Source organism: Vombatus ursinus, unplaced genomic scaffold, assembly GCF_900497805.2.
Source record: "Vombatus ursinus unplaced genomic scaffold, bare-nosed wombat genome assembly UNPS02014861.1, whole genome shotgun sequence".
NCBI lineage: Eukaryota > Metazoa > Chordata > Mammalia > Diprotodontia > Vombatidae > Vombatus > Vombatus ursinus.
The window spans coordinates 4,363,101-4,388,520 of record NW_020954639.1 but is presented as its reverse complement, the minus strand read 5'-3'; positions in this window follow the sequence as shown (position 1 = coordinate 4,388,520).

Below are 25,420 nucleotides of genomic sequence, written 5' to 3'. Positions count from 1 at the left end.
GCAAATAAGGGAAAAGGAAAACTCAGCCAGTGGCTGCCACAAGAGTCATGCTCCTTAGCAAAACGATCTGAGCATGAGTTTTCTAGCCCAATCCCACTCAGAGGCCGGGGTCTGCTAACTGGATTTGGAGTCAAAAGATGTGGGTTTGAATCTGAGTTCTGCCAAAGATTAATTGCATGACCTGTCCTAAGGGATTTTGTTTCTCTGGCCTTCAGTTTCTTCATCTATAAAGACAGGAAACTGTTCTAGTTAATCTCAACTATCCTTCCCAGTTCTATATGTATCTATAAATAACTCTTCTAAGTAGATGAAGAGTGGACAGATTTGATTAACTAGCACAGAAATTGTCCCTGCTCTGGATTTTATAGTTCCAATAGCACAATTCTTTCTGGATGGGAAGCCTAGGTTTTGTACGTCATAGTGTCAAGCATGGGACATCTATGGCCCTTCACAAACTCCATACCTATTCCTCAAATACAAGATGAATCAACCAAGCAATTAATCAATCATTAAGGCTTCCTATTTTTCAGACACAGTGCTAAGCATGGATTTTCTTTTCCAACTGAACAGAGACCAGCAGGAGATATGGCATCTCTGACTTGAGTTGCTATTAAGCACAGCTCTCAGGTACATAATAAAGAAATGTCATTGTTGTTACTTATGACAATGATATTTGCATAGCACATATTGCAGCATCTATGTTGGCCTGATCTATGTCAACCTCCACTTCTAAGCATAAAAAATCATGTTTGGGGTCCTACTTAAATCAGGCAAAACCCATGTTCTGTAGTGTTTTCCCAGGTGCTGCAGCTGAGTGTGTTACAAGGCGCTGACTGACACCTTCTTCATTCTGGGAAATTCTTGCATCAGAATGGTACTGAGTCATTGTGAAAATAAACAAGTGAGAGTAGTTAGGAAGCTGGGCTCTGGAGCTAAATATCCAGAGGCTATGTCTGAAGCAAAAGTGAGTTCAAAGAAAATATCACAATCCAGCAAAGTGACAAGGTGTTGATTATGAGGGAGAGCTCTCAATGGAGCCATATTCAGTTGTTTTGACCCTGGGTAAGTCACATAATTTTTCTATTCCTCAGTTTTCTCATCAGCAAAATTGGCGTGATAATAGCACCGACCTGTCAGAGGATAAAATCAGATAATATTTGTAAAGGAATTTGTACGTTTTAAATGTACAAATATTCATAAATATTCATTGTTATTATTCTCTTTTGAATTCTACTGAAAATGTGTTTTTCATGCTGTTGTGAAAACTTTTGGAAGGCATTTTTCCATTCTTCTTAGATATAATTTGGTGTCATAAACAGATGGACTGTTTATAGTTTGTACACATAAAGCTTCGCTAAATGGATATGAAATATACTAAGCCTGAGGCAACTCCTCTGGGAACAAGTGGGTATGCTCACATTTCTACTTATTAACCCAATGAATCTTCTGCTGCCATTTTTAGACTACTAATAAAACTATTCAGTTTGGGGCCAGAAAGAAGTGCTTCATTAGGCAGGGTATGGGGATTTTTCTACCCCAAATGCAAGGCCTTAGGTTCTGGCCCTGACATTTCTCCAGCTAACAGAAGAAGAATGGGTTCCTTTGTCAATATTGTCCACATCCAGGAGACTGGGGTCTGAGATGAAGCTGCTTCCAAAAAAGGTGCAAAGGACAGGTGACTAGAATGGTTTCTACTGGCTCATTGTGCACAATGACCTTATTAAAATATTAGTTCCCTTATGAGGGTGTGACTGAAGATGTGGCAATATATTAAAGCTACTCAAGAGAACTGACAATATTCAATTAAATATTGTTTGTTGTATGATAGAAATTATGGGGTAGATAGATACATACACATATATAAATAAAATGTATTATGTATATGCATAATTATAGGAAAGTAGACCAAAATACCTCTTGTTGTCTATTTATTGTTCAGCTACACGTAAGGGGTGAGAGTGGGGGAAATGTAGGGTGGCTTAAATTAATGATTCAATAGAGAACTCAGATGCATTTTCAATCAGGCACAGGCCAATGCTTCTCAAGTTTATGTCACCTACTATGAAAAAAGCATAACAGAATGCCAAAGAAATCTCTCTTTCATAGGCCTTTGGCTTAGCAACTATTACAATGCCCCAGAACAAACATATTGCTTCTGGCACCATCTAAAAGAATCACAAGGTAAAGACTGTACCTAATATGTTGTGTTCTCTTCAGTATTTTGTCTTGCTATATGATATTGGAAGGCAGGTCTCATTTTAGGGTTCCAAAGTGAGATACTGTTCCCAGGAGCTATTGCAAAATGTTTTTCAACAGTGAGAACAGAATAATAATTCTGCTACTAAATTCAAAATGACATGTGTGTGTGTCTCAGCATGGGGATACATTTAAACATTTTTCAGACTGAGCCTTTTTTATAACAGTTATCCATTCTTTCCTTCATAATTAGAATATGTGTTTAGAATTTTCCTTTTGTAACTCATCACAAACCACAAAAGATTATTATGATGATGCTAATTTTAAAGACAGGAGTTATAAAATATTGACTGACTATGGTATTTCTCCATTAGACAAAGTGAATTTATAGAAGACTTGATTTGAAGTCAAACTATAATTCCTGATGATGTCATTCATCTCATTCACTTCATTCATTCATCCACAATTTAATAAACATATATCTAGCTCCTAACCTTTGCTCAAAATTGCACTGGGAACCCAAGAATATAAAGTGAAGTACAAAACAATCCCTGTCCTCTGAGATTTGTAATATTATAAAGAGATGCCATAGAATCACAGAATTTATAAATTGTAAAGGGCCTCAACTATTTAGTTTATCCATTAGCTGAACAAGATTCCTTTCATGACATGTCCAATAAGTTGTCATTATATCTTTTCTTAAAGGTTTCCAATTGTGTGGGAGGTACCTCCTAAGGTAGCCTTTCCACTCAGATAGTTTTTATCGCCATGGAAAAATGTTACCACATCCAAAATGTATCTCATTATAGCCCTCACACACTGTGAACTGTGATATACCCCCTAAATCTTTTCTTCTCCAGGCTAAACATTCCAAGATCCTTAGACTGATCTCTTTGTGTCAAGAATTCAAGGCCCTTTATCATCCTAACTGTGTTCCTGTGTATACTCTTTGGCTTACCAATGTCCTTGTTAAAAGGTAGAGCTAGCAACTGGATATGTTATTTCAGATGTGTAGAATAAAATAGGAATATCACCCTCATATTCTGAGAAGCCATGTATCTCAATGAAGTCAACAATTGACTCTTGATTATAATATTAGGTCAATAAATCAATTAAAAAGCATTCACTAAGCACTTAATATCTGCTAGTCACTATGCTGACAGCTGTAGAAACAAAGGCAAAAACACAGTTCCTTCTATCAAAGAGCTCATAACATAATGGGAGAAACAACATACAAACAACTATTTACATAAAGTATAAATGGAAGATAATCTCAGGTGGAAGACAGTAGTAGTAGGAAGGATCAGAAAGGTCTCTTGTAGGAGGCGAGATCTGAGATTATTTCTGAGGGAGGCCAGTGAAGCCAAAAGGTAGAGGGGAAGACACAGGAACACAGAGGGAGAGCATTTTAGGTATAGTGTACAGTCAGTGAAAAAGTATGGAGAAATGTCTAATTTTGCGAGAAACAGCAAGTAGACCCTTATAGCTGGATCACAGATTGAATGAAAGGGTATAAAGTGCAAGAAGGCAGGAGATATAGGAAAGGGTCAGGTTATAAAGAATTTTACCTTCCTAACTATGGAGTCTATATTTCATCTTGAAGGTAATAGGTAGCCACTGAAGTTTATAGAGCAGGGGAAACTGACCTGTGCTTTGACAACTGAGTTAAGAATGGATTGGATTAGAGATTGAGATTGAATTGGAATAGATTGAGAATTGGAATGGATTGGAGAAGTAGGATTGAGAATGGGAGACATTACAGAAAAGACAGGGAGACTAATTAGAAAGTTTCTGAAATGATCTAGATGGGAGGGGAAAAGGTCCTGGACCAGCATGGCAAATGTGTGAGTAAAGAGAAGGGAATATATAAGAGAGATGTTGGGAAGGTAGACACAAGAAGATTTGGTCACAAATTGGAGTTGTGGGGTGGCTGAGGATGGAGTAACAAGAATGAAGCCGAAATTGTGAGTCTGATAGACTGGTAGCGCACCTGATAGTGACAGGGAAATTTGGGGAAAGTATAGGTTTTTTGGGAAAAAAATGAATTCTGTTTTGGACATATTGAGTTTGAGATTTCTGTAGGATTTCTAGTTTGAGATATCTAAGAGAACATTGGTGATTGAAGACTGGAGCTTAGGACAGGGACTAGAACTCATTTGCAGAGAGATTATGATTGAATCTATGGGAGCTAATGAGATCACCAAGTGAGAGAAAATAAATGAAAGAGAGAAGAAAGCCCAGGAAAGAGATTTGGGGGAAATTCATGGTTAGTGATAGGTAGAGAGAGGTAAGATGTGAACTCAAGACCTCTTAATGCAGAGCCAGTGTTCTTTCCACACTCTAATATACTGCCTCTGTTCTACAATCCATGATTAAGTGCTAAATGAATAATGAGCATCATAACTATTAGGAGCTCTTAGGAGAAAAACATTTTTACCTAGTGCCGTTTCCAGGGTTAGATCATACTCTATAGAACAAAACACCAGCTGCCTGCTATCCCCTCAACTTCATTTAGGTTCTGCTTCAAGGTCCTCTTGAGAACCAAGCCACTCACCCAGTAACAACTCCAGGGAAGGCAACAAGAGACCACTACTTTCTTTACAGACTTCCATACTTCTGCCCACTCCTCTACTATGAGGCAAGAGTTTTGGGGCCTCATAGGGTACAACATCACCATATGCCATAAGAGAAGACCTCAAACTGCCTCATAAGATTAATGTATCCCTCATCAACCACTGTATTATGCATTAACTCACTCCTAAATGGTTACTCAGAATGCCCTACCCTACTGATATGCAAACACAATTCCCCATTACTACTATTCACTTTAACCCTACTACTCTACCCCCTCCCCATCCCTGTTATTCTTCACCTTCATTTACCCAACATATCCAATCTATTACCAAATTTTGTCATTTCTACCTTCACAACCTGTCTCATATACATTCCCTTCTTTTCACTCACACAGCCACCCCACTAGGTCAGGTCCTTATGACCTCCCACCTGTGTTATTATAATAGACTCATAACTGGTTACCTTGACTCAAGTCAAGACTCAAGTCAAGCCTACTTCAAACCATTTTCTACTGAGCTGCCCAGGTGATTATTTTCTAAAATCTTGATCTGACCCATCTCACTCTGCCTAAACAATGAAATCCGCCCTGGATTTCCCTGATCGTCTGAGATCAAATATAAATTCCTCAGTTTGTCAGTTAAAGCTCTTGATAACTTAATCATTCCTACCTTTCCAGTCTTATGCTTCACTTTTCTTTATACACTCTATAATCCAGATATATTGGCCTATATAACACTCTTCAAATACTACATTCACTGCCTTTTCACCAGTCAGCAACCAGATCTGGTCTCCTGAGACCCTCACCTCTGCCTCTCAGTTTCCCTGGCTTCCTTCAAGATTCAATTCAGATCCTATCTTCCTTCTCATAGAGGTTTTGCCATTCCCTCCTCCCAGCTGCTTTCCCTTGAGATTAACTTTTTACTACTCTGTAAACATCTGTATGTAACCAATTATTTACATGTTATCCCCCACCTTGAGTAAAGGGACTGTTTGGCCTTTCTTTGTATCCCCAGTACTCAGCCCCAGTATCTACCATAGAATAAGCATTTAATAATGTGTGTTAATGGACTGACCCAAGTCATGAATCCTCACTCTGGGATCCTATCTAAAATTGTACTATGTGAATAATGAATTCAGTGAAGTGGTCCCATTATTCAAATTCACACTGTATATTTCCATTGTGCTGGAACTAATTACCATATTCTATATAATTACAACTTTAAATAACTTCCAATAGATGTGAGCGCTTCAGAGGATTCATTGTATGCACTTGTTAAAACTTAGCTGAGTTAGATAGCAGTGGGCAAGTCACTCAACCTCCCTAGGCCTCTGTTTCCTCATCTGTAAAGAAGGTTGTTAGATTAAATGGCTTCTAATATCTCTTTCAGTTCTAAATCTATGATCCCACGCTTACACCTTACAGACATACTCTTTTCCTGTCACAGTTCCTCCATGGGCCTCCTCACTTTCTAAAGCGTTGGGTTGTTAATACTGGTGCTTCCTGGTCTAAAAAAATACAGTTTTTATCTTGACAATGGTGAAAGCACTCATCATCTATCTCCATGAGCTCATCCCAGCCCCACCTATACTGATGTGTTCTGGAAATCCAGATGAGTTGTTTAGTGCCAGATTGTTGCTATAATAACTCTTCTATCCTCAACTATAATTGGTTCCTAATGAATTCATGGCCTGCCCAAGAGTTGATGGTATATCCTCATACACACACCACTTCCCTAGAACTTCACTCTATTATATTTTATTGGAAGATTGATCTCAATTTTCTCAGTAAATATACTAGATTCCATCCCAGTTAGATATATATTTCAATGGGGAAAACTGTCATAGCAATAAAGGTCCAGGAGCTACAAAACTTTATCAAACTGCCTGTGGTGGCATTTCAGATAACATGCTAGGGCTTATTTGAACTTAGATACTTCAAAATACTAGAGCCTCAAAGGCTGGGAAAGATTTCTAATTCAATTTTCCTAAGGCTCTAGATCATAAATATGTCCAATGAAAGGGGACCAAGGTCAAGGAATCTTTCATTTTAAATGCCATGTGAAAATTATTCAAGATGTCTTTTCTTTGATATGGTTTACCACTTCTAGGGAATCACCCTCATTTCCTGACTCTAAAAGATATATGGCACAACAGTGTCCATTTCATGTCCCTCTTCCCATTTCCTGAATAGCAAACAAAAAATGTGTGGAGATGCCTTGGTCAGGGGCCAGCATTATTTAAATACACGAGGGTTATCCATGGCAAAATTTTAATCTCAAAGCTAGTCAGCCCCAGCTGCCTAACATGCTACCAGGCTCCCTCTTCCTGGCTGTAAATTATTTTGAGCTGGGAGCGGCTGACTGAGTGGGAGAGATTGTCTTAATGAAATTACGAAGCTGTTCGTTTAATGACAGTTTTCCCCACCCTGCCCCATAGGTAAGCTTATTCCTCAAAGAACAATCATCCTGTTAATACCAATATTCTTCTAGTGAGAGCAGTAGCACAACATGGTGGATTAGAGTTGGCCTTTCAAAAAGAAAGACTTGGACTCAAGTCCTGCCATAGACACATAATGTGACACCAGACAGGGGACTTAACCACTAAAAGCTAACTCAAGTGCAGAGTGGTGCAATCCACATTGGTAGAGAGGTTCCTCACCTGGGAGGAAATATTGAAATAACAAGTCCAGTCCCTGTTCCTATTCTTGCAATAATGATAAGTGACTAAGAGTTATAGGACATTACAATTTCTGAAGAATTAAAGTTGAGGATCATTCAAAGGGCAGTGAAGAAGTATATGCTGGGTATAATCAGGCTAAAACATATTACAAAAAGGAATTAGAGTTGCAGGTATAATTGGGTTGTGAATACTCACACCAATGAGGTAACCAATTCAAAGAAATACCAGAGTAAATTCTTGATTAACTGGTTAGGAAATAGGCCATCATGGACCACCCATTGTACATTCTGAGTAAAAACAGTTTAACTATTACTATTAAAGTCCCATAGTATAATACTTAACCATCTTAGTAAGGACAGCTATTTCTAGGAAGCTGGCTCATGACAGAGGCCTTCCACAAAGTTAAATACTTCTGGCAGAAAAGAGAGCCAAGTATTACTTTCAATGGCTCAACCATAACTAACAGTGCAATTCACATTGCAAAATCTCTAATGGGGATGGATGCTGATGGGGAGCCTATTAGGGAGGAAGTGGAACAGTCAGCCTGCCCACAAATTCCACTCATGTGGAAAGAGCCCAAGAGGGTCAAGGTATGCAGCACAGATCTCAGCTATGGCATTGTCCTCCTTTGTGTATGAAACATCAATTTGTTCAGCATGGCTTGTTTGCACCCACCCCTGTAAGGCACCCAATTCATTGGCTGGAAATCTATTTCGCCACATCTAATGTGCCATACTCGCTAAACCCTCTTTCAGCAATCTCCAGAATAAAATGTTCCTTTTGAAGACCCAGGCTACCACAGAGATGTATGCTAGGGGTCCTCTTTATACATGAGTTTATGTATATACAATGAATAGTTCAGTCTACCTACTCCAGCTTTCAGTAATCTAGCCAAAGGGTATATTAAACAAAACAGAGTTCCAGTATATATAAATTCTTTAAACTCATCTATTGCAGCCTTTTTCACAGTCCACTGCATTTCAGGACTCAGTTTGCTTTTCCTACCTAAAATTTAGTGCTATTTTTTTCAAGGAAGTAGTAGAAGTTAAAGCATTCATTGATTTAAGCTTCTAAAATCCAACTAGGAGTCATCATAATGCAGTGACAAGAGGAATGGATTTGGAGTCAGAGTACTTGGGTTTAAATCCTGCCTCTGCCGCCTTCTGCCTATGTGGCCTTGAGCAAGTCACTAAAGTGCTTAGCACAGTGCTTGGCACATAGTACATGCTATATAGATGTCACCTATTATTATTGGCCCCCTCTCTGAGTCTCAATTACCTCATACATAAAAAAGACACATTAGTACATACAATGCCATTAGCTTCACATTTAAAATCCTCCATAGGATGAAATTGATTGGATTAAGTAACCTTTAAGTTTTTGGGTTTTTTTAAGCTCGAAATTATGATCCTAAGGTTAATTTTTGGAAGAATCTTCTCTCTCCCTGTCTAATCACAACCACCAAACACACATATAAAATTTATATCAGTGTGTGTGTATGTGTATACACACATATATATTATTTAAGCAAAAAAAAAACAAACATTTTTAATACTTAAAGACACAAAGTAGCATGGTATTGTGGGAGAAAATATTGTGTCTAGTCATGGGATTTGGGTTCTATTCCTGTTGATTTTGCCACTAACAAATTGGTTCACCTTGGGCAAGTCATTCCATCTCATTGGGACTCATTTTACTGATTTGAAGTATAAGAGGGATGGACTAGGTGATTTTAAGGCCTTTTCCACATAGAATATCTTATATATCTTAGCGAATTATGTGTAAAAAAAATAATAGAAACATGACAAGGTCCAGGTCCTTGCTGTTGCTGCCTATAAAAAAGGAGAATTCATAGATCTGGATATTTCACACTGCTGGCAGACAGCTGACTCTATGGGCTTTCATTTCGTAACTCACATATTCCCTTTGTTTCTATCAGCTCCCCAAATTACTCTGAATGTTTCTCTGTTCCCATATGGGTATAATCAGTGGGATTCCCCAGATATTACTTTCCCAAGGGAAACATGAATATAGATAGACTACCTATGTGTCTGATCAAGCTGTCCAATCCTCCCAGAGAAAAATAAAGAATTTAAGGATATGAAACCATAATTGCCCAAGACACTAGAGCCACTTCCCTGCCTCTCTAATGCTCAACTCATTCAGAGGCCTACTTTTCTCCTATAGAATGATTAGGATGGTTTTACAATCACCAGCAACTTCCTTCTGCATGATCACCCATTATAAATGGTGTATGTGAAACCAGGCTATATGGGATGGAATTGACTAGAGGCCTATCAGCTGTCAGATTCCATGGCCCAGTCCATTACCCACAACCCAGCAATCTGGGCTAAACAGTCTGTGTCCCAGACTGTTAGGCTGCTAATGTGGAAATATTGAAATGCCAAAACATTTTATAGGTGACTTTGTGGGGAGGTGGGGGAGATAATTATAACAAAATGAAGCATAATTAAAACTTAATTTTTTTTCATATTAAAATATTATAATGCAAAATATAAGCTTCTTTAGGGTAGGGACCATTCTATTTCTGCCATTGAATCCCTAGTGTCCTGCACATATTTCATTGTCAACAGATCTATAATTTCATACACACATAATCCCTTTAATGATGGAGAAGGCAACACATGCATATCAACTGATCCTGTGTGATTTTTACTCATCCATAGTGGAGTTAGGAAGTTAGGGAGATCCGAGTTCAAATATGGCCTTGGACACTTACCGTCTGACCCTAGGCAAGTCACTTCACCTCTGTTTATCTTAGTTCCTCACCTGTAAAATGTGAATAAAGATAGCATCTACCTTCTTGGGTTATGAGAATCAAATGAGATAATAATTGTAAAGTGCTCAGTACAGTGCCTGACACATACTAAACATAATATAAATGTTCTTCATCATCATTATCGTCATCATCACCATATCCTCTAATAAAGGGAACACAGAAGATCCATCTACCACATTGGAGGCTTTTGTATCAATCACTTAACATTCCATGTATATCAAAGGAATATAGAGGCTATCCAATCAAATGTCTTCTGACTTTGTTATTTGGCCGTCCCATCTTTCCTGGCAGTCATACACTCCCTTACAACACTTCTCCTGCAAAATTCTTCATTTGTTATGTTTCAACCTGATCATACCCACCATACACAATTCCATTAACCATTGGGTGATCTTGAACTTCATTTTTTTTTTCAGATCATTTAATTTTTTTAATTTTTTTAATTTTTTTAATTTTTTAATTTTTAATTTTTTTAATTTTTTATTAACTTATTTTGATTTATCAATAATCACTTCCATATGCTTTTGAATTTAAATTTTTTCTCCCCCTTCCTCCCCACCACCCTACCCAAGACAGCACACAATCTGATATAGGCTATGCATTTACATTTATATTAAACATATTTTCCCATTAGTGATGTTGTAAGTAGAAATTAAAACCAATAGGAGTAACCGTCAGAAAGAGGAAACAAAACTCAACAGAAAAGAAAAAAAATAACAATTCGGCTTCCATAGTTCTTTCTTTGGGTGTGGATAGCATTTTCCATCACAAGGCCTCTGGAGATGTCTTAGATCCTTGTATTGCCAGGAAGGGTTAAGTTTATCAATATTAGTCATCACACAATGTGGTGGTTATTGTGCACAACGTTCTCTTGGTTATGCTCAATTCACTCAGCATCAGATCATACAAGTCTTTCCAGGTTTTTCTGAAGTCAGCCTGTTCATCATTTCTTATAGCACAATAGTATTCCATCACATTCATATACCACAACTTGCTCAGCCATTCCCCAACTGATGGACATCCTCTCAATTTCCAATTCTTTGCCACCACAAAAAGAGCTGCTATAAATATTTTTGTACATGTAGGTCCTTTTCCCATTTGTGTGATCTCTGTAGGATATAGTCCTAGAAGAGCTATTGCTGGGTCAAAGGGTATGCACATTTTTATAGCCCTTTGGGCATAGTTCCAAATTGCTCTCCAAAATGTTTGGATCATTTCACAACTCCACCAACAATACATTAGTGTTCCAATTTTCCCACATCTTCTCCAACATTTATCATTTTCCTGTTTTGTCATGTTGGCCATTCTGAGTGTTTTGATGTAGTACGTCAGAGTTGTTTTGATTTGCATTTCTCTAATCAATAGTGATTGAGAGCATTTTATCATATGACTATAGATGGCTTTAATTTCTTCATCTGAAAACTGTTCATATCCTTTGACCACTTATCAATTGGGGAATGGCTTGTATTTTTATAAATTTGACTTAATTCTCTATATATTTTAGAAATGAGGCTCTTATCAGAGAGACTGGTTGTAGAAATTCTTTCCCAGTTTTCTACCTTCCTTCTAATCTTAGTTGCATTGGCTTTGTGCAAAAACTTTTCAGTTTAACGTAATCAGAATTATCCATTTTGCTTTTTGTAATGTTCTCTTATCTCCTGTTTGGTCATGAATTCTTCTGTTCTCCATAGATCTGACAGGTAAACTATTTCTTGCTCTTAGTTTGCTTATAGTATCAGCCTTTATATCTAAATCATGAACCCATTTTGACTTTATTTTGGTATATGGTGTGAGATTTTGGTCTATGCCTAATTTCTGCCATACTCTTCTACAGTTTTCCCAGCAGTTTTTTTCAAAGAGTAGGTTCTTATCCCAGAAGCTAGGGTCTTTGGGTTTATAAAATAATAGATTACTATAGTTATTGACTACTGTGTCTTGCATACTTAACCTATTCCACTGATCCACCACTCTATTTCTTAGCCAGTACCAAGAAGTTTTGATGATTACTGCTTTATAATGCAATTTAAGATCTGGAATGGCTAGGCCACGTTCCCCTGCATTTCTTCTCATTAGTTCTCTTGATATTCTGGACCTTTTGTTCTTCCAAATAAATCTTGTTATTATTTTTTCTAACTCTATAAAATAATTTTTTGGTAGTTTGGTTGGTATGGCACTGAATAAGTAAATTAGCTTAGGTAGAATTGTCATTTTTATTATATTAGCTCAGCCTACCCATGAGCAACTGATGCTTTTCCAATTATTTAGATCTGATTTTATTTGCGTGAAAAGTGTTTTGTAATTGTGTTCATTGAGTTCCTGGGTTTGTTTTGGGAGGTAGACTCCTAAATATTTTATAATGTCTACAGTAAGTTTAAATGGAATTTCTCTTTCTATCTCTTGCTGTTGGGCTTTGTTGGTAATATATAGAAATGCTGATGATTTATGTGGGTTTATTTTTTAGCCTGCAACTTTGCTAAAGTTGTTTATTATTTCAAGTAGTTTTTTACTTGATTCTCTTGGATTCTCTAAGTATAACATCATGTCATCTACAAAGAGTGATAGCTTTGTTTCTTCTTTGCCTATTCTAATGCCTTCAATATCTTTTTCTTCTCTTATTGCTAAAGCTAACGTTTCCAGTACAATGTTGAATAACAGTGGTGATAATGGACATCCTTGTTTCACCCCTGATCTTATTGGAAATGCTTCTAGCTTGTCCCCATTACATATTATGCTTGCTGAAGGTTTTAGATAGATGCTATTTATTATTTTAAGGAAGACTCCATTTACACCTATGCTCTCTAGTGTTTTCAATAGGAATGGGTGTTGTATTTTGTCAAAAGCTTTTTCTGCATCTATTGAGATGATCATGTGATTTCTGTTAGTTTTGGTGTTGATATGATGGATTATGCTGATAGTTTTCCTTATATTGAACCAGCCCTGCATTCCTGGTATAAATCCTACCTGGTCATAGTGTATTATTCTTGTGATAAGTTGCTGTAATCTATTTGCTAATATTTTGTTTAAAATTTTGGCATCTATATTCATTAGAGAAATTGGTCTATAATTTTCTTTCTCTGTTTTGACTCTTCCTGGTTTAGATATCAGCACCATATTGGTATCATAAAAAGAATTTGGTAAGATTCCTACTTTACCTATTTTACCAAATAGTTTATATAGTATTGGAATTAATTGTTCTTTAAACATTTGATAGAATTCTCATGTAAATCCATCTGACCCTGTAGATTTTTTCCTAGGGAGTTCATCAATGACTTGTTCAATTTCTTTTTCTGAGATGGGGTTATTTAAATATTTTACTTCCTCTTCTGTTAATCTGGGCAATTTATATTTTTGAAAATATATATCCATTTCACTAAGATTGTCAAATTTGTTGGCATATAGTTGGGCAAAATAATTCCTAATTGTTGTTTTAATTTTCTCTTCCTTGGTGGTAGTTTCACCCTTTTCATTCTTGATACTAGTAATTTGGTTTTCTTCTTTCTTTTTTTAAATTAGATTAACCAAAGGTGTATCTATTTTATTGGTTTTTTCATAAAAACCAGCTCTTAGTTTTATTTATTAGTTCAATAGTTTTCTTCATTTCAATTTTATTAATTTCTCCTTTGGTTTTCAATATTTCTAATTTGGTGTTTAATTGAGGATTTTTAATTTGTTCTTTTTCTAGTTTTTTTAGTTGTATGCCCAATTCATTGATCTCCTCTTTTTCTATTTTATTTGTGAAAGCATTTAGAGATATAAAACTTCCCCTAAAAACTGCTTTTGCTGCATCCCATAAGTTTTGGTATGTTGTCTCATTAATGTCATTCTCTTGAATGAAATTATTGATTGTTTCTATGATTTGTTCTCTGACCCAATCATTTTTTAGGATTAGATTTTTTAGTTTCCAATTATTTTTTAGTCTATCTTTCCATGGCTCTTTATTACATATAATTTTTATTGCAGCATGATCTGAAAAGGATGCATTTAATATTTCTGCCTTTCTGCATTGGATTGTGAGGTTTTTTATGCCCTAGTACATGGTCAATTTTTGGTTATGTGCCACGTACCGTGGAGAAAAATGTATATTCCTTTCTATCCCCATTCAGTTTTCTCCACAGGTCTATCATATGTAACTTTTCTAATGTTCTATTCACCTCCTTAATTTCTTTCTTGTTTATTTTGTGATTAGATTTATCTATTTCAGAGAGGGGGTGGTTGAGGTCCCCCACTAGTATAGTTTTGCTGTCTATTTCTTCCTGTAACTCCCTGAACTTCTCCTCTAAGAATTTGGATGCTATACCATGTGGTGCATATATGTTTAGTAATGATATTACTTCATTGTCTATGGTGCCTTTTTGCAGGATATAGTTTTCTTCCTTATCTCTTTTGATAAGATCTATTTTTGCTTTTGCTTTGTCTGAGATCAGGATTATTACCCCTGCTTTTTTTTACTTCAGCTGAAGCATAGTATATTTTGCTCCAGCCTTTTACCTTTACCCTGTATGTATCACTCTTTTTCAAATGTGTTTCCTGTAAACAACATATTGTAGGATTATGGTTTTCAATCCATTCTGCTATACACTTCTGTTTTATGGGAGAGTTCATTCCATTCACATTTACAGTTATGATTACTATCTGTGTCTTTTTCTCCATCTTTCACCCACCCCCATTTATGCTTTTCTTTCTCCTTTCTCCTTTCCCCCCCCACCACTAGTGTTTTGCTTTTGACCAGGGCCTCCTTAGGTCCCACTTCCCTTCTATTATCCCTTTCCCTTTTCTTCCTCTTTACCCTTACTGCTTCTTCCCTCCCTTCTATGCCCTCTCCCTTTTCTTTCCCCTTTCCCCTCCTACTACCTATAGTGCAAGTTCGATTTCTATACCCAACTGATTATGTTATTCCCTTCTTGAGCCAAATCTGATGAGAGTAAGGTTCAAACAATGCTCATCCCCCTCCCTTCTTTACCTCTGCTCTAATAGGTTTTTGTGTCTTTTCATGTAATGTAATTTACCCTTGTCTGCCTCCTCCTTTCTCAGTACATTTTCTTAGCTCAGACTAATTCACTTACTTGGATCCATTTAACCCACTTGATTAATTTTTTTTTATCATTACATCAAAGTCAACTTATATCCACCCCCTTTAGGTATATACTCCTTTAACATGGTATAATAACAATACTGTTCTCAAGAGTTGCAAGCATCATCTTCCCTTGTAGGGATGTAAACATTTTGCCCTTATTAACAATATATTGTATCTTTCTGTCCCATTTACCTTTTTTATGTCTCTCTTGAATCTTGTACTTGAAGATCAAATTTTTTTTGAGCTCTGGTCTTTTTATCAGGAATGTTTGGAAGTCCCCTATTTCATTGAATATCCATCTCCTTCCCTGAAAAATCATGCTCATTTTAGCTAGGTAGTTAACCCTTGGCTGCATTCCAAGCTCCTTTGCCTTATAGAATATCATGTTCCACGCCCTACGGTCTTTTAATGTAGAGGCTGCAAGGTCCTCTGTAATCCTGATTGTGGTTCCATGATATTTAAATTGTTTCTTTCTGGCTGCTTGCAGTATTTTCTCTTTAATCTGGTAATTTTGGAATTTAGCTATTATATTCCTTGGCATTTTCAATTTGGGATCTCTTTCAGGCAGGGAGCAGTGGATTCTTTCTATAGTTATTTTACCTTCAGGTTCTAGGACTTCAGGGCAGTTTTCCTTTATGATTTCCTGAAGGATATTGTCCAAGCTCTTTTTTTCATCATGACTTTCAGGTAGGCCTATAATTTTTAAATTGTCTCTCCTGGATCAATTTTCCAGGTCAGCTGTTTTACCCATGAGGTATTTTATGTTTTCATCTGTTTTTTCATTTTTTTGTTTCTGTTTGACTGATTCTTGCTCTCTCATAGAGTCATTAGTTTCCATTTGTTCAATTCTAATTTTTAACATATTGTTTTTTTCTGTTAGTTTTGTACTTTCTTCTCCAATTGGTCTATTGTATTTTTAAGGGATTTCTTTTCTTCATTGTACTTTTTTCAATTGGCCAATTGTGTGTTTTAGGGACTTGTTTTCTTCAGTGTACTTTTTTCCAATTGGCCAATTGTACTTTTAAAGGACTCCTCTACCTCTCTCATTTGACTTTTAAAATCCTTCTTGAGTTCTTCTAAGAAGGCTTTTTGGGCTTCAGACCAGTTCATGTTCCCTTTTGTTGTTGCAGATGTGGGTTTGATGACAGTGTTGTTCTCTTCAGAATTTCTGTCTTGATCTTCACTCTTCTCATAATGTGAATCTACAGTACATTTCTTTTTACTCATGGTGTTTCTTTATTCTCTGGCCTTTAAAGAGATTAAGCTGTCCTGCTGGGGAGCAGAGGGCACTGACCCAGGCTTATTGTGTTGGGAGCCTAGGTCTTGGTCACTGGCTTTGTGTGCTGGGGTCTCTTATGCTGGCATTTGGAAACAGTAGGGTTCTGGCAGCTTATCTGGTGTTGGACTGGAATCAGCAAGGCTGGGACTTTCAGGTAAATCTAGGTTGCTTGTTTTTCCTTTCCTTTAGCTTTGTTTAGCTCCTTTTAGATAAGTGCTACCAGGTGTTTATGTGTCTAGGGCCCCTTGCAGTGCTGCCTCCCTTATTTCTGTTGAGGCACTGGGAGACTTCTTTGCTGTAGAATGCCAAGGCATCTGGTGGTTTTCTGAGCTGGTTTCCACCACTTACCCCACCCTCATTGAGGTACTCAGAGGTACAGCTGTTGGCCTTTGCCTGCTTGACCACCTGGGCTTCAGGATCTCCTCCTGGTTGGTAGTTGGAGGCTATAGGGTTCTGACGGCTTACCTGGTGTTGGGCTGGAATCAACAAGGCTGGAACTTTTTGGCACCTCTAGGTTGCTTTCTTCATTTCCTTTCAGTCGAATGCTGTATGGTGCTTATCTGCCTGGGGCCCTTTGTAGTGCTGCTTCCCTTATTTTTGCTGAGGCACTGGGAGATTTGTTTGCTGTACAATGCCGAGGCACCAGAATCTCCTCCTGGTGTGCTGAAGTGGGTCTTTCCACTAACTGGCTGAGCGACTCCTGTTTTGTGCAGTTCCCCTTCCCCCAGGGTAAAAGGGGCCTTTCCTGTTAATCCCTCTAGCTACCTGGGCTACTGCACTGCTGCACCCATCTTTCTTCTGGTTCAGCTGTTCCAGGGTTTTTTCTGGGGTGATATTTTCCGGGTTTTCAGAGGCTGATAGGGGAGGGTGAGAGCAACTACCTTTTTACTCCGCCGTCTTGACTCCCGGAAGTGGAACTCTGAACTTCATTTTTTAATGGGAGTATACTATGGCACAAAACCATGCAATATCACTGGAATACACTGGTATAAAAAATATGAGCCTTCAGATCAAGGAGAAGCTAGAGGTCATACAACTACAAGCCAATTTTCAAGAAGTAATCCTGCCCACTCTCTTCTTCCTGTTAAATTATGGGCCCACCTCATTGTCTCCTGAATGAGATAGGAGATTTGCACATAGTAGGTCCTTTAAAAATGTGTTGAATAGCATTCAATGAATAAAACAACGTGTCATCTATTGTCATTCATGGTAGGTATCTTCTCTCCTGTCCAGAGAATCTTAAAGGATGTCTATACGCTGAAGGAATGAATGGCCTGTTTGCAGCACTGAAAAACAAGACTTGAGCCTCTGAAGCTGCAGACAAAAATGGGGATGGAGTCTGCACAAATAGCATAATCAAATCTTAGCTATAACGCTTGGCTAAAGAGAGGAAATTAAAAAAAACAAACATCAAAAACATACATTTGGGGAATGAATTTTGAGGACGTTATTAAGTAGAGTAATTTTCATTCTCCTAATGAGGCCAGAAAATATCTGATCCAAGATGTCAAAAAAACAAACAAACAAACAAACAAATAAGTGAGTAGGAAAAAAACTCAAACAATTTTCTCTAGAGCTGAAGTTCTTAACATGGAGTCAACACAGGGCCCCCACCCCAAGGGGTCCCCGGATAGACTCAGGAGGTGTATGAACTTAGATGGTGGGAAAGATGACATCTTTATCTTCAGTAACCTCTAATTGAAATTTAGCATTTCTTTCAATTGCATTTTTTTAAATCCTTATTCTGAGAAAGGGTTTATAGTCCTGATCAAACTGCCATGGGACATAAAAATGGTTCAGAACTAAAATTAACACTCAGATAATTGAACTACACACCACTTTGTTAAGGCATTCATGATGGAAGTCTCTATTGAAACTGTTCACATAACATGTAACAAATTTTCCATACTGAACACAAAAGAGGAAAAATCAAAGTATGTGCTAAAAAAATACCAGACATGCCCATCCCCATGCTTTCACCTTCTCAGAGCAAACAGCAATATCCACAACTGCCTCTAAGTATTTCTTTAACCACTACATTATAATCCCTGGGCAACTGTCAGAGATTCAACAAACCCTGAGCAGGACATGCACATCATGTGACAGTCACAGTCTACGATAACAGGATTGATACAAAATCATAAAAATAAAAATAAATAAAATAAATAAGCTCGATGACATGGTGGATAAGGTGTTGGGGATGGAGTCAGGAAGAACTGAATCCAAATCTGGCCTCACATACTTACTGGTTGTGTGACCCTGGGCAGCTCATTTAACCTCTGTTTGTATTAGTTTCCTTATCCATAAAAATGGAGAAAATAATAGCACCAACATTCCAGGGTTGTTATAAGGATCAAATGAGATAATAATTATAAAGTGCTTAGAAGTGTCTGGCACATAGTGAGCATTATATAAATAGTACTTATTATCATTGTTATTTTTGTTATTAAATTATAAATTAATTATGTCTTTATTCTGCCAACACATTTGTTATATTTCTCCTAAGTATCAATATAGAGAATTCATGGTATTTGCCTAAAGAAATGTTTCTTTTGTAGATTCCTAAAAGTATAGTAGATATAAAAGATCAATGAGTCCAATGTCTTCATTTTATTGATTAGAAAACCCAGGAGTATTAGAAATGGTAAGGCCCTTGCCACACATCATGAATCTTTGTAATAGCAGAGCTGAGATTGAATTAAGGTCTCTTGACTCCAAAGCAGAATTCTTTTTATTCTATCCCTTTATATAGAATCTATTACTAAAGAACTGAAAAGGAGTTTTTTCTCAGCAAAATGTTAGAAGATCAATGCAATCTTGTCTATAAGTGTGGAAGGATCAGGGTCACAAAGTAGGGAGGAATCATTGAAATTGGTTTATGAATTAACTGGAGACGGGGAGAATTCTGGAATACCATTTTAGTTACATCCAATATTACCATGTAGGCCATGTTAAAAGACCAGAAAAACTATAAGGCTTAGGGGATTTTTTTAAGTGATTCTTGAAAAGGATTATAGGAACCAAATTTGGTTTTGTCTTTTGCTATATACATACATATATATTTCTTTTTCATGAGGAGGGGAACATTTGCATAGGCAATTTCTTTGCTGTAGGAAACTTCCAGAGTGGAAACAACCCCCACTGCCTAGGCCAGAGAGAAATTAAATTGACTTGTACGTGGTCATTGTCATTAAGTTGTGTCTAACCCTTTTTGACCCCATGGACCATAGCATGCCAATACTGTCCATGGAATTTTCTTGGCAAAGATACTGGAGTGGTTTGCCATCCTTCTCTAGTGGATTAAGGCAAACAAAGGCTAAGTGGCTTGCCCAGGGTCACAGAACTAGTAAGTATCTAAGGCTGGATTTAAATTCAGGTCTTCTCCTGACTCCAGGGCCAACACTTTATACCACCAGGTGCCTCTACAATGAGATCATCAAATGAGGTTCAAAAGTGATTTGAAAACCTTATAGCCCATGATATGTGAATTATTATTATTAACTTTATTAATACTAAGAATAACTGTTAATATTGTATTATGTTTGTGTAATATACTAATATAATTATTATTGATAATGATTATCAATAATATCTTAGACTTTGTCATCATCCTTTGCCATCATCTAGAGATTTCTGTGTTCTAGTCCCATTACAAACTTGCTAACCTCATATTATAATTCCTTACTGGTTTGCCTGAAACAGATTCCCCTGTAGCTAGATCCTCCGAACCAGTTTTACCCTTGATGTTCCAATAGCATCTTCCACATACACCATGTGGCCATACCTGCAGGGCTGGACCCACATCAGAGCCCTAACCCTGACTCCCCCGCCACACACACACACAGCTGTCCTCCATCACTAAGCATCCCATACTACTAATTCAGTTCATTCTGATTTGTTGCTCCCCAGGTGGAACCATACATAGCTCCCTTCAATTTGGGAAGGTGAGCTAAGGCACAAATCCTAAGCAGGGGTCTAGGCTCACTCTGTTTTTGTAAAGCCTATGAGCAAAAAATGGGTTTTTCACATTCATAATATTTAAAAACGTAAAAGCTATTCTTAGCTCACCAGCTGTAAAAAACAAACAAGCAAACAAATAAACAAATAAATAAGATGAAAATAAAACAGACACGTATCCCCCAGCTTTAGTTTAACGAGCCCTGTTCCTGGAACCATAGCTAATAGATAACTATTCATGTCCTCACCAAAAATTCAACCACTTGTCCTATTTCAGAATTTTGTCTCATTGGTCCATACTTAGATCTCTGCCCTCGGGTATAGATTCCCAAATACTATATGTTTTCTACCATAAGTAAAAACATAACTTTGTAGGCATACCATGATGTCAACATTTTCAATCGTACAAATCCCAATCATAGGACGGGGGTCATAACACCCTAATTAAAGAATAAATAAGTAGGTTTGAAGAATATTATAGGGCATCTAGGTGAATATATATGCATGTATAAATTTATATAAAAGGCACATATGATTACATGATAAAGACATATGTGCATCTTGCAAAAATTCTATTTAGAGTTATATGAAATATTTGTGTTAAGTAGGGATATGAAGAATATAATAATAATAATAACATATTTGCATAGTGTTTTGTGGTTTATAATGGGTTTTATGCAGGGTATCCTAAAGGTCTTAATGAAATTTTAAACTACTGGGATGTAAAACTGCACTAAGACTTTTTGGGACACCCTGTGTACACTCTTTCATTTTATTCTACCTTTGATGTGGATAACTCTGTGAGTTCGCAAAAATAATAATATTCTAATTTTTATAAGTGAGAAAAGTTATGCTTACAAATTTAATATGACTGTGGTGGAAAGAGCCCCTAATTTGGAATCACATTTCCTGGGTTTGAATTCCTACTTTGTTATTAAATTCCTATGTGATCTCGGACAAATTACTTAAAGTATATGAACTTCAGTTTTCCTCCTCTGCATAGTTCAGGGCTTGGCCTAGGCCTCCTCTGAGGTTCCAGCTGTGAGTCCTATGAGTTAACAACTTCTTCAAGGTCGCACAAACCTTGGCAGTAGTAAGTAAGAAGAATCAGAATATGAACCCAGGTCTTCTGCAGTCACATTTAGGGCTCTCCCCAACATGCTACTGCTATCTCTCTAAAGGCATGTCTATGTGTGTTTGTGTGTTCATTTTCATCCCTAAGAATGACAATTCCTGATTTCACATTATTTCATATTTGCTATAATAGAAAATGGAATTTTGATGCAGATATTTACAGAAGTATATGTGTATGTATGAACTTCCTCACTATATAGACTGCATAGGCACTGGAATTGGTATGAAAGGCATGAGCTTTTCTTTCCCAGAGAGCAGGATAAATGCCCATCTGTCTGAAAGGATTCAACTGTAACTCACCCAGAGGCATGGAGTAGCACTAATCTCTTGAGCTCACTCATAGGCCTGTGATTCTTTCATTTTCCTGACTCAGCAAATGCAATCTTCCTGAAAACCTCTTCTTTCTATAAAATACCTTGTAAGAGAAAATGTGGAATATTTTAATATATTGCTTATAATTAAAACATGCCAATATTTACATTTAACATTTGGGGAAGCGTATATTGGTTCACTTAATTATAGGAATTATACTACACTATTAAGCATCTGTAAGGTCTGAATAAATAAAAATATTTTAATAACCTCAGCTATGTGAGGAAAAAAAGAATAAGGCAGTTAAACAGAGAAGCTAAACAAGACACAATTAGAGCTCTGATTTGATGTTCTTACGAATCCATATATGGTCTTCCTTACAAGTTGCACTGCACGAAAAATGAAGAAATGAGTTCAAAGAATAATTTTGTGCCAATGAGAGTGTGTTAATGGGTGGGCATATCTGAACCAGTCAAGTAAATATGACTGCAATAATTAATTTCAACTGCAGAGAAGCAGATTAATTATTTCTGTAAACTTAAACTTGCACATAATTTGTCAATGTTTATGTCATGAAAGCTCTAGCGTGGCTTTAATTCACACAGCTGCATTAAAATTATTTAATGGTATTCCAAATCATATTAATCAAATGTGATTAATTTGGAATAGAATAGAATTTTGGCTCCTATGGCACTTTTCATCATCAAGATAGTCTAGAATGCCTTACAAATTAATGAGTTAGGTGTGCAGTGACTAGTAGATACAATAAGGTCATGGCCTAGTTATAGCTCTCAGCCAGCCTTCGATATTAGAAATCCTTTGATGATGGTTGTGTGATCTTTATTGCCCATATCTATAATGGATAGAGCTGAAATAGAAGGAACTGTAACCCATAAATGCCTTGGAATAATACAATGACCCTTCCCTGGCAATAACAAGTTCAGTGCTGTCCAATGCTTAATGCAGTGCAAGGCACATAGTAGGTGCTTAATAAATGGTTATTGATTGATTACTACACAAACTTTATTTGTCCTAAGAACCTTCAAGACACACATAATCAATTAGTTCATGGTCAAAGGAAGCCAATGTTTCTATTTATTTTCTACTCAGAATATCACAGATTTAAAGTAGAAAGAGACTTCATGTTCCACGCATCTTCCCTTCTCACTTTATGCTTAAAGGTCACTCAGGTAGTCAATGGCAGAGTTGGTATTCAAATCCACATTCTGTGACTCCAAAACCATTGTATTTTCTATGGCAAAAACTTTGTATGATTGCCTCAGTTTGTTGTTCACACTAAAGCAATGATTACACACAAAAACCATTTCTACCCTAATGACAAATACATCTGGTTATTACAATTGTTTGGCAGAATGGATAAATCATTTTAGCTAATCAACTGGCTGGTTCCTGACCAGTTTAGTCAATACAATTATACTGATTTGTGGATGTAGATACAGATCAAGATGCCTACGGTATTCTTTTTCCCAATGATTGTTCTCAGGCAATGGTTTCTACTGGCTTTTGTATAGATTGGGAAAAACGAAAGTGTAATTGATCCTACCTGAAAATAAATTTAAATAATTCTGGATTTGTCTTGAATTATCTTAGCAATATGATAGGGTTGATTGTATCTTACCTATACTAGTAGAAGAGGGATAAATCCAAGTTGATCATCCAAGATCCCTATCATTTGTCTATTATAATTCTTTTGATGCTATTATGTTCAGCATCCCTTCTTGATAAATTGCTCCTGAGGAAAACATATTAAAATTAAACTCAGAATGTTTGGATTGGAAATGGCCTTAGAGGTTATTTAGTCACAAAGTCATAGAATTTTAGCATTTGGAGGGAGATCAGAGGTCATCTGGTCCAATGAGTACCTGAATATGTGCCCCCCTTACAGCATATCTGACAAATAGCCATTCAATCTTTGATTTACCATTTCAAGTGAGAAATGTGTTGGGAGCTGAAAAGAAAAAAAAAAACCCAAAGATTAAGACATTATTTCTATTCTCAAATTTGAATAACAATGGGAATCCACAACCAACTATAACAATTCAAATATTAGTATAGTGAATTGGCATAAAGTACTAGAACAGAGAAAAGAAACAGATACAACTTTTGCCTAGAAGGAAGAAAAGGAAGGTTTTATTTAGGAAATGATGCTTGAACTGAATCTAGAATGATGGACAGAATTTCCTTGTCTATGAAGGCTAGGGACATTCTAAATGGAGGGGAATGTCAAAGAAAAGGCACGGAGCAGAGAGAGGACAGGTAAGGTTAAACAGTAGATGATTCCATTGAACAGTATTCTGCTGCCATATTGGTTGTTTGGTTTTTAACTATTGTGTGGTACACAAAGTGTGTCACCACAAATGAAAACATATAAGTGTTTGTCATTGCAAAGTTGTATTTTGATTCTGTTGTAGGTTGCTTTCCTTTGCCCAATATGCAAAGAGTTCATTAGAGTGCAATATCCTTGCAAGTAGAAACTGTATTTTGCCTTTTTTTTTTTTTTGCCTCTCTGGTACTTAGTACTGGGGTAGCTAGGTGGCACAGTGGATGAGGGGCCTGGAGTCAGGAAGACTCCATCTTCTGGACTTCAAATCTACCCTGAGACACTTACTAGCTGTGTGACCCTGGGCAAGTCACTTAACCCTATTTGCCTCAGTTCCTCATCTGTAAAATGAGCTGGAGAAGGAAATGGCAAACCATTCTAGTACTTCTGTCAAGAAAATCCCAAATGGGGTCAGGAAGATTCAGGTATAACTGAAACGACTCAACAACAAACAACTTAGTACAGGGTCTAGAACCTAGACATGTACTTAATAAATGATTATTGACTGACATCTCATCTGAATCTATTCACCAAGTATTTGCTAAATGCGTATTATGAACAAGGCATTGTGCTAGAGACTAGACCTATAAAAACAAAAATGAAACAGTGCTCTCATTTTATTTGTTGGGGGTTTGAGGGAGAGAGACAACATGCATACTCATTAATATAATACAACAGAATAGAATAGCTCAGTATAATAATGAGAGAGAGAGAGAGAGAGAGAGAGAGAGAGAGAGAGAGAGAGAGAGAATAAGAACACTAACAAATTGGGGTTGTCAGAAAAATTTCCCTTAAAAGGAGACAATTGAGCTGAGCCTCAAAGGAAACTAAGAATTAATTCTAAGCAGTAGAAGTAAGGATGAAGTGAGTTCCAATCATGGGGGATCAAATAGTTTCAATTTACTTTTCAGAATACATCATTTGTAACTTTTAACCTAAGTTCTAGTTTCATTATGGGAAAAAAAAGCAAACCTATAGTGAACAATGCCTGATGTTTCATTGTAATCTATTCTATTTCTTGGAGTCATTTGAAATTCCACTAGAAAGGAGGAGTTGTAGCTCAGATTTCTTTTT